The 14,881-nt window shown below is 36.3% G+C and overlaps 1 protein-coding gene and 1 pseudogene across 2 annotated transcripts in view; both read left to right on the forward strand.

The window, feature by feature from the left end:
* The first annotated feature begins 3,341 nt into the window (after positions 1-3,341).
* On the forward strand, positions 3,342-8,735 carry LOC144641776 (uncharacterized; annotated as a pseudogene). Its single transcript, XR_013568620.1, has 5 exons — positions 3,342-3,363; positions 6,924-6,990; positions 7,456-7,892; positions 8,222-8,339; positions 8,566-8,735. The product of XR_013568620.1 is annotated as an uncharacterized LOC144641776 (transcript).
* Positions 8,736-13,250: 4,515 nt separating this feature from the next.
* Positions 13,251-14,881, forward strand: part of LOC144642984 (glutamate--cysteine ligase catalytic subunit-like) — a 33,917-nt gene continuing 32,286 nt past the window's right edge. Inside the window, exon 1 of the mRNA XM_078502108.1 lies at positions 13,251-13,295. The gene's annotated coding sequence lies outside the window, so the exon portion shown is untranslated. The remainder of the gene's footprint in view (positions 13,296-14,881) is intronic.

A 14,881-nucleotide genomic window follows, 5' to 3' on the forward strand; every position in this document is an offset into this window, starting at 1 on the left:
AGGACTTGCCATTGCAATATGAATGTGTTTTTTTAGGGGCTATAAATATATCTGTAGTCGATTTTCACTACATGTACAGAACCTAATCGCTATAACTAGATCACATTCCTAGTCTCCTTTTTAAAAAGGGGAAAATGGCCATAGGTTTTACCTTTTGTCAACATTGTAGCAATTCCTTTGTCAATTTAATTTAAAACTCAGAGAAAAAGTTTTCACCTCACTTAAAACCTCTTTACACAGCACCTGTGAGTGCTTGAGGGCCTGGAATTTAGTTTTTTCTTGTGTGCCGGTAATATATTTTTTTTCTTGAGATCCATACTAACAGTCTGTCAGACTGTGTGGAGCAGAAAATATTTTAAAAGGTGAGGATTAATAAGAGGAATATACCTATTTATGTAGCTAAATTTGTTGTAGGACATTCAGAGCTTTGCAAGATACCACAGCCACTCTAAATTTCAATTAAAGTATTCTTGGTTTTCATGTTACGTTATAAAAATCTGAAATTCAAATTCACTAGGCCTACTAAATTTTCGTTGTCATTAGGCGAAAGATAAACTAAACATGTATATTTTTGCAAATTTCCAGATCGATAGTGTCATTCTTTTTTAAAACAGAGCATTTTGAATATTTGAGTTCTCCGTCGTATGTGACATCAAGCTGTGTGCCGTGACAAAGCAGTTTAGTTTGAAAAAAATGCCTTTCCTTTCCATTTTGTGCAGATTGTATTACCGTAATGATTCGATTTAGCGCCCTCCTTCCAATAAGCGCCCCCTTCCGAAAAACCGCCCCCCTTCGAATGTGTTTTTGTAAATAAGCACCCCTATTCCAATAAGCGCCCCCGTTCTAACAAGCGTCCCCATGCCCCATTCTTAAAAGTGCCCCCATTCTAATAAGCGCCCCCTATTGCGGATAACTGCCCCTACTGAAGTCATCGACGTCGAATAGATAAACGCACGATGAACATTTACCGTACCGTACATGTATATATTTACTGCTAAAATGAACAATTCTTTTAAAAGTAGCTGAACTTTCAACAATTTGCTAACATTTATTAAAGTTTTGTTTTGAACATTTGGTTGTTTCTCGAAAAATTAAATAAGCGCCCTGTCCCGAATAAGCGCCCTGCCTCGAATAAGCGCCCTCCCTTGAGGTTCCAAAAGTAAATAAGCACCCCGGGCGCTAAATCGAATCATTACGGTAGCTTTTAAGCCAAGGATAGCCGCTGTTGTAAACATAATTGAGCTCCAGATGGTTTCTCTGACATCACGGCGGCCATTACGGTGTCCCTCGGAAGGACACAGTTATGGCGTCTCCATACTAAGCTTTATAAATTTGCGTGAAAAGGTTCGGAAAATAATTCGCGAACGGTACACCGCACAGACCCGAAACTTGAAGAAATTGTTTACCTATTTATCATCTATAATATTTGAAATTCATAGCTTCTGTAGTTGAATGGTTTCGAGTTTTTTTTTTTTTTTTTGATTGCGTGAGAGTGAAAACCAGCAATATGTTAAGATAGGAAGCATTTAGAATTAATTTTGTTAACATACAAGATTGCCTCGTTCTGAACTTTCTAAAAGGATTTTAATATATAAGCAAGGGCGAAAAAGGCTTGCAATTCACAAGCCTGACGGCTTGATGATAACCATTTTCATTTTGCCTGAAGGCACCGGTTTTCGATACACCTTTATTCGGTTCAGTCATTTGATTCGATTAAGTAATCTTCCCTATATTCGAAATATGAGAGAAGCCTGATTCCTTAAGGGCGTTCCATATGTCGTGTTAAAAGCTTTCGACAAACTACCTGTCTGGTATTGCTTTAGGGTTGAATTAGTAAGGCACGCCAGTGTCTATATTTAGCTAGAGGTTTTCTCAGTGCTGGGTCATTCTTATACTTCTTGGCGTTCCGGAGGTTGTGCTTCTGACAAGAGAGAAAAAGATATATATCTAAAGGTCAGTGTTATTAAATCAATTACTTTCTATTTCACTTGATAATATATGTACACATGTTAATAAAGCACGCGCGCACATTATATTTCTTCCATTGCAGCAATGCTAGTCAGAGAGATAAAATAGTCCGTTTCTTGTTAACTCGCATGATAGCCTGTATTTTTGTTCATCGATTTTTTTTTTCGAAAAAACAAACTTTATAATTCCCCCTCGACATGAACTAAGCACGTGAAAATGAATATTTTGTAGTTTATATTCCAAAGGATAATATCTTTATCATGCTTCATTCGTGGGCATGGTGACCGTTTTTTTAGCATTTTAAAACACTTTAACGCAGTGATCAACGAGATATCAGTGTTTGCTACTAAAATATTGCAGACAGCTGTCTATTGGCATTTCTGTGGCCTTAAGACAATAACCCAAAGCTAATTTAAAACATTTGTTTTCTGCTGGCATTTGTCGCTTTGGATTGAAGGCTTCACGTCAGCGATCGTCTCGACAGAATTCTTTTAAGTGAAAACTAAACATTAAAATAGATTTAAAGTCTTTACTTGGGAGAAATATTTAGAGAAATGGTTGTTCAGTTTTCTGATAGAGGAATCCGCCACCATGACTGGTTCCTACATTTATCTTTTACACCGCTCAGTTGTCTGTAATGTCAATGTTGGCGGGTTTTTTTTCCATGATATACGAAATTTTACGGATTCTTGTCATGCGAGTTTTTGTCTGCTTTTTGGCTTATAGACAAAGGGAGATAATCCTGTAGAATCATGTCGTTTATTGACTTCATCGCGTATGAAACGGTGGCATTGAAGTCGCGAATTATAGCATCTCGTCTCTGAAATAAAACTTTTAGCAATATTTTGAAAGCAGTTCCATAACAGAGACGGGCATCCATTTCCCTCCATTTTCAAGTTACATATATAGAGCAAAAACGATAGAGTCAATAATATCACATGAGAAGAGAAAAAGAGCGCTTGATCCCGTTAGGGTAACTTTTTTTACCGATTCAAATCACAGGCTTTTAAACAAGCACTTGCCATTGCTTTAGGGTTTGATTTGCAATAAAAATGTGTTTTTTGGGGGGCTATATATCTGTAGTCGATTTTGACTACATGTACAGAACCTAATCGCTATGACTAGATCACATTAGGTTTTACCTTTTGTCAACATTGTGGCAATTCCTTCGTCAATTTAAAACACAGAGAAAAAGTTTTCACCTGACTTAAAAGCTCTTCACACAGCACCTGTGAGTGCTTGAAGGCCTGAATAACTCAAGATCAAGAAGTGACAGGTAGCACTTGTTAAAATGATAAGAAATTTAGTTCATCTTTATTGCCGGTTATATATTTTTTTCTTGAGATCCATACTAACAGTCTGTCAGACTGTGTGGAGCAGAAAATATTTTAAAAGGTGAGGATTAATAAGAGGAATATACCTATTTATGTAGCTAAATTTGTTGTAGTACATTCAGAGCTTTGCAAGATACCCACAGCCACTCTAAATTTCAATTAAAGTATTCTTGGTTTTCATGTTACGTTATAAAAATCTGAAATTCAAATTCACTAGGCCTACTAAATTTTCGTTGTCATTAGGCGAAAGATAAACTAAACATGTATATTTTTGCAAATTTCCAGATCGATAGTGTCATTCGTTTTTAAAACAGAGCATTTTGAATATTTGAGTTCTCCGTCGTATGTGACATCAAGCTGAGTGCCGTGACAAAGCAGTTTTGTTTTGTTTTGTGCAGATTGAACATTTCAGATATAATAAGGGGTGTTTACGTGAAATTGTACTAGCTTTTAAGCCAAGGATAGCCGCTGTTGTAAACAGAGCTGAGCTCCAGATGGTTTCTCTGACATCACGGCGGCCAATACTGTGTCCCTCGGAAGGACACAGTTATGGCGTCTCCATACTAAGCTTTATAAATTTGCGTGGAAAGGTTCGGAAAATACTCGCGAACGGTACACCGCACAGACCCGAAACTTGAAGAAATTGTTTACCTTTTTATCATCTATAAATTATTTGAAATTCATAGCTTCTGCAGTTCAATGGTTTCTAGTCTTTTTTTTTTTTTTGATTGCGTGACAGTGAAAACCAGCAATATGTTAAGATAGGAAGCATTTAGAAACTTGAATTAATTTTTTTAACATACAAGATTGCCTCGTTCTAAACTTTTAAAAGGTTGTAAGCAAGGGCGAAAAAGGCTTCCAATTCACAAGCCCGACGGCTCGATGATAACCATTTTCGTTTTGCTTGAAGGCACCGGTTTTCGATACACCTTTACTCGGTTCAGTCATTGGATTCGATAAAGTAATCTTCTCTATATTCGAAATATGAGAGAAGCCTGATTCCTTAAGGGCGTTCGATTCCATATGTCGTGTTAAAAGTTTTCGACAAACTACCTGTCTGGTATTGCTTGAGGGTTGAATTAGTGAGGCGCGCCAGTGTCTATATTTAGCTAGAGGTTTTCTCAGTGCTGGGTCATTCTTATACTTCTTGGCGTTCCGGAGGTTGTGCTTCTGACAAGAGAGAAAAAGATATATATCTAAAGGTCAGTGTTATTAAATCGAATACTTTCTATTTCACTGGATAATATATATACACAGGTTAATAAAGCGCGCGCACATTATAACTTTTTCATTGCAGCAATGCTAGTCAGAGAGATAAAATAGCCCGTTTCTTGTTAACTCGCATGATAGCCTAGGCCTGTATTTTTGTTCATCGATTTTTTTTTCGAAAAAACAAACTTTATAATTCCCGCTCGACATATGAACTAAGCACGTGAAAATTAATATTTTGTAGTTTATATTCCAAAGGATAATATCTTTATCATACTTCATTCGTGGGCATGGTGACCGTTTTTTAGCATTTTAAGATGGTTTCCGCCGAACATTCGAGCAAAACAGGCACAAATAAAGTTAACAAAGAGATCCCATAGCATGGAAACAGTTTGAGCATACCTAACAAAAACCTACCAAAACTTTAGCTCTTAAGCTGACCCCGCCAGAGAAAAATGGATTTGAACTTATATACATTTCAGTTAAAACGGACGTTTCGCGCCGGTTTATATATATTTAAAACAAAATGGCTCGCCTTTTAAACATTTTTACGAGGTTTGACTTATATTTTCTCGGGAACGCTTTAGAGTTTTATCACGGGGTCACTAAGACAAATGAATTTCAGTGAGATGTTTCAAATAGTGTATAAAATGTTACCGAACAATAAGTGGATTTTCGGTACTTAATTTTTGCACTCATTGCTCGAACTTTCAGCGGAATCCATCTTAAAACACTTTAACGCTGTGCGAGCGAGGTATCAGAGTTTGCTACTAAAATATTACATACAGCTGTTTTTTGGCATTTCTGTGGCCTTAAGACAATAACCCAAAGCTTATTTAAAACATTTGTTTTCTGCTGGCATTTGTCGCTTTGGATTGAAGGCTTCACGTCAGCGATCTTCTCGACAGACTTCTTTTAAGTGAAAACTAAACATTAAAATAGATTTTAAGTCTTTACTTGGGAGAAATAGTTAGAGAAATGGTTGTTCAGTTTTCTGATAGAGGAATCCGCCACCATGACTGGTTCCTACATTCATCTTTTACACCGCTTGACTGTAATGTCAATGTTGGCAGGTTTTTTCCATAATATACGAAATTTAACGGATTCTCGTTCATGCGAGTTATTTGTCTGATTTTTGGCTTATAGAAAAAGTGAGATAATGCTATAGAATTGATCTCGTTTATTACTTCATCGCCTATGAAACCGTCGCATTCAAGTCACGACTGATGGCATCTCGTCACTGAAAAAAAAAAAACAAACTTTTAGCAACATTTTGCAAGCAGTTCCATAACGGAGACGGGCTTCCATTCCCCTTCATTTTCAACTTACATAAATAGAGCAAAAACGATAGAGTCAATAATAGCACATAAGAAGAGAACATAAGAGCCCTCGGTCGCTTTAGGGGATTTTTTTACCGATTTAAATCACAGGCTTTTAAACAAGGACTTGCCATAGCTAAATTAAGGGTTTGATTTGCAATATAAATGTGTTTTTTTACGGGCTGTCAGTAGTCGATTTTGACTACATGTACAGAGTACAGAACTTTATCGCTATAACAAGATCATTTTCCTAATCTTCACTTTAAAAAGGGGAAAAATAGTTGTGGTTTTCCCCCGGGGGGGGGGTGGCCCCCCCCCCCCCCCGGTTTTACCTTTTGTCAACATTCTGGCAATTCCTTCGTCAATTTAAAACTCGGAAAAAAAGTTTTCACCTGATTTAAACGCTCTTAACACAGCACCTGTAAGTGCTTGAAGGCCTGAATAACTCAAGAAGTGGCAGGTGGCACTTGTTATGGCGTAAAAGGAATTTTGTTCATCCTGATGAACGGCTCATATATTTACTGAGAGCCATACTTACAGTCGGCAGGCTTTCTGCGTGAAGTATAAAATATTTTACTAGGTGCGGATAAATAAGATCATTATGCTAAAGAAGAGAAGAAGCAACCTAAAAGTCGGTACAACCTGTCATTGAACAAGCATCTCACTCAGATGAAACTTCGTAATTTGTTTATCCACAGACACCGCGGACTAAGGTTCATCCGTTTAGGCCACTTAAGCCCAGTTTTAACGCCCAAGTTTCAACCATTGTTTACTGCAATATTCCGTGGTCAACTAGTTCATTTTATTTGTTTCTTTTTTTTAATAACGTTTAATTTGCTTTTAAAACAATTTTCCCACGTTAGATATGTCAATTTTTTAAACATTGGACGTGCTTTTCAGTTGTGAAATTTCTATACAGCTATTTTGACTCGTTTTCTAAGTTATCAGAAAGGGAATTTGTAAAGTCGACCTGCACCTTTAATTTGGCGAACATTCTAGATGTTATGTTAAAATTTTGATATGTAGAGTGAGGCTTATTCCTAGGTTGCTTCAGGTTTAAAGACCTTTACTGAACACGATCTTTCACTTGTAGCCTTCCCCAAGAGATACAATACAGATCTTCTGTGTCAAAAATGGCGATCAAGATTTCTTCGATTGTGGTAAGAAAGCATTCTATACTTACTCTTCTTACTTGTAAAATTTATTAAACAAATGCAATATTTTTGTTGTTTAACGTTCTACCGCGCATCTTCAAAGGGGTCAAACGCTAACACTACCAGTTGGAAACGTCTTAAATTCCTGTAGCAATCCATTTCGATAGGAAAAACAAGTCGACATTTATTTAAAAAATGACAAGTAGAAAGTTAAATAATTATTGTTATCCACTATTTGTTAATTGGTTCGCTAATATCATCATCAATATCTTTATCGTTATTGGTATCGTTACCGTTATCGTTACTGTATCGTTATCGTTATCAATGCAACATAGTTGACAACATCATATCCTTATATTTCGAACTTCTTCTAGAGTCATTTTAACTGTGTTCTTTTTCCCGGTTACTCCCTGGCATCGTATGGTACATAACTCTTCTGATGAACGAGTGTATTCTTTTTAATTCGTATAGTCCATGTTGTTGCTGTGTGGTTGCCTCTTCGTTTTTCCACCCGCTTTGAGCATAAGATGCTACCGCATGGTATGTGAAGGCGGCATGGTGTTTCGGAGACGTAGGGGAAGTAGATTGCGAAGGAGAGGACGACGACAGATGCGGTACTCTGACGTTCACAACAGATGGCAGCACCCACAATGTGATAAAGAATTGCACCAGATCGACCCAGGATTGTAACCAGGCGAGCACTTGTGAACGAGTAGGGGATGCCATAGCCGGATGGGGTCTTGCTTTCTCCGACTGCTCGATGACTTGTTGCGAAGGTGATGTATGCAATGCACCAGAAGAGGAACTTAAGCTGGAAGAGGAAGACGACCATGTAGTCGAGGGTCCTATAACTTCTGTCTCAATCCACAGCGAGAAAAAGGCCATCAAAGCATATCACATGACATTGGGTGAGGGCCGATATGTTACATTCCCACACTTTTTTTTTCTTTTGGTTATGATATATATGTATTTTAAAATTGTTATGTTGTCGCCGCGGGGTTTTTTTCTGATTGTTAGTTTGCTGATTTTGTTGTAATTGCTAACAATGAATTCGATCCAGTTGTATAGTTCTAAACTTCCCAATGTTTCTAGCAGCTATAGTTGGGGCTCTGTTTTAGATGTTTTTTCAATTTAGATCTTCTTGCTTATTGATAAACTTATTAGCGCTACATGTGTTACCTTTGAAGCGTTAATTTATTTTATTACTTTCTAATTTATTACTAAAAAAATTGCGCAGGGAAGAAGAAAGGCCGCCAACTAAAACTCCATGGAAAGAAGAAAGACTCCGCATCGGAGAAAAGTACGAAGAAGAAGTTGCCTAAGCTTGTTTCGAGCTTCCGCTTTTAAGATGGTCGGTACGTAAAAGCAACCAATTCAAGGGGTAAAATTAATGATATAAAGATTGGCCATGCCTAGAATCACTTGGACTTACCGTTGATTAAATACCAAACATTTACATAGTTAAGAAAATTTGAAATTGGTCCTGTCATTTTATTTTTTTTAACATGATACCACTAATTATAAACGAGTTTTTTTGTTTCATAATTTTGATTTGTTTCTCCTTTTTGTTTCCTTTTGTAGATAACAGGCCTGATTACTGTATTAAAAATAAAGCGACACAGTCGCAGAAGTGATGTAGATGTTAGAAGCACGTACAGCAAAGGCGAAACTGAGAAAACACATTTATTGACACGATGTATATTATACATTGATTTAAGTGTGACAATAAAAATAAAAACTAGTGATATAAACTTTTGTTCATTTCTTTAGCACTTCGATTAATTTGTGTGTTCTCCAAGAAGCAATAAATTAAAAACGCTTTTCTTTAAATGTAATTCCAGAACATTAATTCCGATAAGAAAATTGCGGGAATTATGACCAATTTGCACAGCACCCTTGAATTGGCTGTCGCTATCTCCACTGCTTTAGTAAAGAATAAAAACGACCCGAGTGATGTTAGAAAAGACGCGGGAATTAAGAACACGAGAGAAGTGAGAGAGCACGAGCGCAGCGAGTGCCTCGCCCTCGAGTGATCCCGACTCAACAATGACGAGGAGAAGATATGAAAGAAATGCGCGCACCGTGACGAAGCAGCGTGACCAATCAATGGCACAAAGTACGCGCGCCGATTGGCTGTGAGCGGGCAACTGAATGACCGGGCAGAATTCTCGGCCGGCGGGTGAGTTGAGAAAAGCACAGCGATGCGAGAACGACAAAACCGACAAATGTCACTCACACGAAAGAAAAGCAACCGAACTCTAGTATGTGCGACGAAGAGAGCACGAGAGCGAGAGGAGTTCACCTCGGGAGATCACAGAAGCGCAAAGGCCAAACATACCTCGTCCGTCGTCAACGGGACAGATCTCGGTCTGAGATCCCTGAATGACCCACTCTGGGAAAGAGAAGCAGCGCGTGACGATGAGGGCATGGAGCAAATGAAGTCAAACGACCAATCACCGCGCGCATACCGACATTTTATAATGTACCTTATATTCTTCTTTAGTGTGCTTAGCTTCGCGGAATTTGCATTTATTATACTCTTGGTTATGTCCCAGCTCCTTCAACTGTGCTTAATACATGTAGCCCCGATAGAAGACTCCTCTAAGAACAGCACGATTTAATACCGGGAACCAGTTAGTTGAAGTGGTCACAGAAAATTGCTTGGGGTAATGCAACGCAAATATCTTTTTTTTGACATTCTCTTTTGTTACTCCTTTTATATATATATATAAAGGCTTGGATAACCGTCCCTATCAGGGCGATTTATAGCTGATGATTCTTCTGACGCTAGTAAGGTAACGGTTGTTCCTGAGCTAAGCTTCTTGTTCCTGAGCTAAGCTTCTTACATGTACTTCTACATATTTTTTTTGTGTTAAAAAAGAACTCAGCAAATCAATCCACGCAAAATATCAACAAAATTCAACAACGACGGAAAAGCAAAGTATATAAATCAAACAATGACGGAAAGTAAAATATATTAAAAAAATATTCAAGAAGAAAAAACAACAACAACAAAACATATCACCGAGCTTACTATAGCGCTTCGTCAATCTCTCGAACACTGAAGGCTCAAACAAAAAAATGATGAAGTGCCTTGTCTTGCTCTCACACTTATATTTTAATCAATCCTTGTTGAATGGAAATTTGCTAGAGTTACTCCACTCTATAAATATTCTGAAAAGAGCAATGATCAGTCGAATTACCGGCCTATAAAAAAAATACTGTAAGTAGTCGCCAAAGTCTTTTAACAGGTAGTTTTTGGTGAACCTTGTCACTTTCTTAATAAAAATGGGGAATTCTCTCGAGCTACGAATACGGCCTTTGTTTTCTTTTCTCTACTATGACTACATTGCTTGAAGTTACTGATACATTCATTTTACGATATACTTGCAAGTCTCGCCGCTCTACTCGCTGAAGGTTTCTTTCTTACGTACTTAGGTGATGAAAGCTGGCCGGGACTGTATTTGCAACTACGTCATTTATCTCTGTAATTTTATTGCTGCCTTACATTTCTTCTATCTTAGAATGTTCTTTTACAAAAAAAAAAAAAAATTAAGTTTAACCGCCCACTAACGTTTGTAGGATATTTAGATTAGATTTCAAGTTCGATGATATGGTCGTTAAAATGAAACGCAAGAAATATTATTACCATTATTTGGATGTCGGCTAACGTGAGGTTCGGATTGATTATAATTTTAAATTTTTAAAACAACAATTGCAAACATTAAGAAACGCAGCAGGATTTAAAGCGTTGTGCTTAAAATAAAAGCCGTTATGACCATATTATAAGTCCTCATATGTAAAAGGATTTTGTCTATGCAATATCGAGTAAAAACGACTTAAATGTGTCACGACATGGAAGAGTTCATTTTTCCCCTTACGTTGCTACCCTTGTTTCGTTACATCTTTCATTTGACGTTATGTTTTGTTGTTCGCACTGTTGTATTTAACTCATATAGGTATTTTTTTTCAATTTTTAATTGTAATTTTCGAGAAATATCGAAATCGTGCTTTGTTGCGTTTGCGATATCAATATTGTTCGCGCATTGAAATTGGAAACACGAAAAGAGATATAAGTTAAATTCAACTGACTTCTTTATTTTTATTAATTATTATTTTTTTTTTATGCTAAATATGTTGTTGAACTGAACTTTTACTTTTGAGGCTGCATTGAATCCGTATATCTTTCTTTTTTTTCTGTCAATCAGGTCGACGTTTTGAGTCTGTTACCACGGGAACGGCCCTATCGGATAATTATGGCTAATATATTCAGAAAGTATGGTTAGTGGGGGGTTGAAATTAAACAATATACATAGAGCGTGATGAAAAATTCAAAAGCTTATTAGAACGGAAAGTTCTTGAGTTAAAGAGTTGACAAGCAAAGTGGTAATACCAAAAAGGTAGGTGTTTCTGAAATAGTTTTACAGATGATTATCAGTGAATAAATGCAACTTTGTAGTTTTGTATAATACCAATTGCCATATCAAGGAAAACTCGAGTCGCAAAAAAAGGATTTTTTTAATTTCTGAACACCAATGATATCAATATTATAGGCCGTTCTAGAAGCATAGCCCATCAGGAGAGGAAAATGCAGCAACAACGTGCAACTATTATTTTATTTATGTACAACTGTGTTCCCAATGCTGCATGACGCCACAGTAAAGGTTTAGCTTTAATATGTTTGTTCGAAGGTTAAATTGTCATCATCAAGTGCAGAGTTCTTGTTTAACAACATAACATTTAGTTATACTTTCCACTATACAATGAATGTGTTAACAATATAAAACAAAAATACCCCAATACAAGAAATATATTAAAAATAAAAAAAGCAACTGAAAAAAAGGTTATGCTTCCAAGCCATGAAAATAAAATAATTACAATTATCAATACTAATAAACGCCCCCCTGTAAGGTATAGAAAGAACGGAAACACACTGAGACTGTGCTCACGTGAAGCGTGCATTCTCAAAACCAAAAGCGAAAATGAGTAAACTCAAGTGTATAAGGAAATATTTATCCAATTAACAAGAAATGTTAATACTGTTTTCGAAATCCCATTTTTTTTCACTTGAATATTCAGAAAACGGTTTTATAAATATGTTTATCTTATTGCTTTTTTTAATTTCGGTTAACACGGGGGTCGAATTGGTTTTAATTTTAAAATTTTAAAATGACACGTTCAAGCGTTACAAAACGGAGCATGCTCTAAGCCCTTTTTATAATTTCATAATACAATGTTTACGAAATCATGGTTCTCTTTTTCCTGCTTAAAAGCTCCAGTGATGCTTGTAATTGAATTGCAATATTCGTTTCTAGATGCAGCTATTGCCTATGTAAATATGGCTTTAGTAAATAATGACGAGTTGACGTCACACATGATAAATTAAGATTTAAGGTCGCGTGGGATACCTACAGCGTGAATAATTTAATGAAGCGAAATTTTCCTTGCCCTGCATCTTTTAAAACGCTTATTTTCCGGCAGCTGTGGGTGCGATTAAGCTCAAATTTTAAAGAGACATAACGATAATAATTCTTTTGTTTAGTAAATTGCACTTAACAGCGATGTTAAAGCCTCGTTTATGCCAAATTGGGGTGAACATGATTTTATGGCAGAGTTTGCGAAACGAGTAGAAGACAGCACACTGTGATCTTGGCATAACCTAATCAGTCAATACGTCTAGAGTGTCATAACAGAAGCGGATTTTTTAATTTATAGTTTGCTAGCAAGTTATGGTGGTTTAAATGCGCAAATTTGAATTTAATGCTTTTCTGACCACTTTCTAAAAGCGCCCTTTTTAAAATTCCGCTTCTATTATGACACACTACATTTTTCATAGTTTACCTATCTGCAGTGGCAAGTCATAAAGTTTTGTATCCGCGTTGTATTCTCTGCAACAACAAAAAAACATGGACAGCGTGCTTTTTTTTCCGTTTGCGATGTCGATATTGTTTGCATATTGAAATTGAAAAAATCAGATAAAAATTAAATACACCTGACTTGTTTATTTTTATTCATTACTTTCTTTAATGTTAAATATATTATTGAAATTAAATGAACTTTTACTTTTAAGGCCGCGATGAATCCGTATTTCTTTTTTCTCTTTTTTTTTCTGTCAATCACGTCGAAGTTTTGAGTCTGTAACTGCGGGAACGGCCCTATAGGAAAACTATGGCTAATATATTCAGAACGTATGCTTAGCGGGGTGGAAATTAAACAATATGCATATAGCGTGATGAAAAATTCAAAAGCTTTTTTAGGACGGGAAGTTCTAGTGTTAAAGAGTTGACAAGCAAAGTGGAAAAACCAAAAAGGTAGGTGCTTCTGAAATAGTTTAACAGATGATTATCGGTGAATAAATGCAACCTTGTAGTTTGGTATCGTACCAAGGGCAGGTACGCTCTTTCTCGATAACATTTTTTTGTTTATCGAGGAGAACTCAAATAGAAAAAAAAAAATGAAACGTTTAATTTCTTATCACCAATTATATAAACACTATTAGACGTTCTAGAAACGTAGTTCATCAGGAGATGCACGTGCTGCAATTGGAGACCAAACATTGATTTATTTGTATACAACTGTCTTCCCAAAGCTGCATTACGCCACAATTAACGTTCCGCTTTGATATGTTTGGTAAAGCGTTAAATTGTCAAAGACCCATCAAGTGCAAAGTTCTAGTTTACTAATATAGCATTTAGTCATAGTTGCCACTATACAATGAATGTGCTTACAGATAAATAAAAAAAAATTCTCCTATATATATACAAGAAATATATGAAAGATAAAAAAAAAAAGTGAAAAGAAAGTTATCCTTCCAAGCGATGAAAATAAAATAATCATAATTATCAATACTAATTACCACCCCCTGTTAGGTAAAAGAAAAACGGAAAACTCTGAGACTGTGTGCACGTGAAGCGTGTATCCTCAAAACCAATTGGAAACAAGTGTATTGGGGAATATTTATCCATGCAATTGACAAGAAATGCCGAGTAATGTTGTTTTCAAAAACCCAATTTCTTTTTCATTGGTAGTTTCAGGCATGTTAGAAAACGATATTATAAATATATTTATCTAATAAGCTTCTTTTTAATTTTGATAAACACAAATTGGTTTTATTTTAAAATTTTAAAATGACACTTACAAGCGTTATAAAACAGAGCATACTCCAAGCTTTTTTGTATAATTGAAATACAATGTTGACGAAAGACATTAAGAAACAATACAATATTATGAATTTCATATTTTCTTTGGTAGATTGTACTTAGCGGCGATGTTATAGCCTCGTATATGACAAATTGGGATAAACATGATTTTGTGGCAGAGTTGCGGAACGAGTAGGAGACGGCATACTGTGATCTTGGCATAAACCAATCCGCCAATAGGTGTGAGTGTCATAACAGAAGCGGTTGTTTTTAATTTAAAGTTTGCCAGCAAGTTATGGTGGTTTAAATGCGCAGATTTAAAGTTAATGCCTTCTACCTCTTTCTAAAAAAGCCTTTAATTTTGTAACTCCGCCGCCACACTACATTTTTCATAGCTTGTGCAAGTTGGAATTTGCGCTCATTAAACTAGTTCAAAACAACTGGTAGATCCCGCGGACATCATTTTCCTTGCGTGTCTTCAATTCGTGTATTACCCTAGACCGTCTTGGGAAACAGTTCAAAGTGGCGTGTTAAAACAGAATTCACGAAGACACGCACCAAAGGACAACTCATCGCTTTGAGAAAGAAAATGTAATCAAATATGCCACCAAAATGGGATGTCACAACCCTCTCTGAAAAAACAGACGCTATACACGTACGTATCTTATGAATTATTCGACAAATTTGAAGCATTTGAGACCTACACCCAACGAGAGAGTCAAAGTAAGGGCTATTAGGAAACAGATAGTGGCCATGGG

Source organism: Oculina patagonica, chromosome 2 (genome assembly GCF_052425735.1).
Source record: "Oculina patagonica isolate OP01 chromosome 2, crgOcupat, whole genome shotgun sequence".
In the NCBI taxonomy this organism is placed as follows: Eukaryota; Metazoa; Cnidaria; class Anthozoa; order Scleractinia; family Oculinidae; genus Oculina; species Oculina patagonica.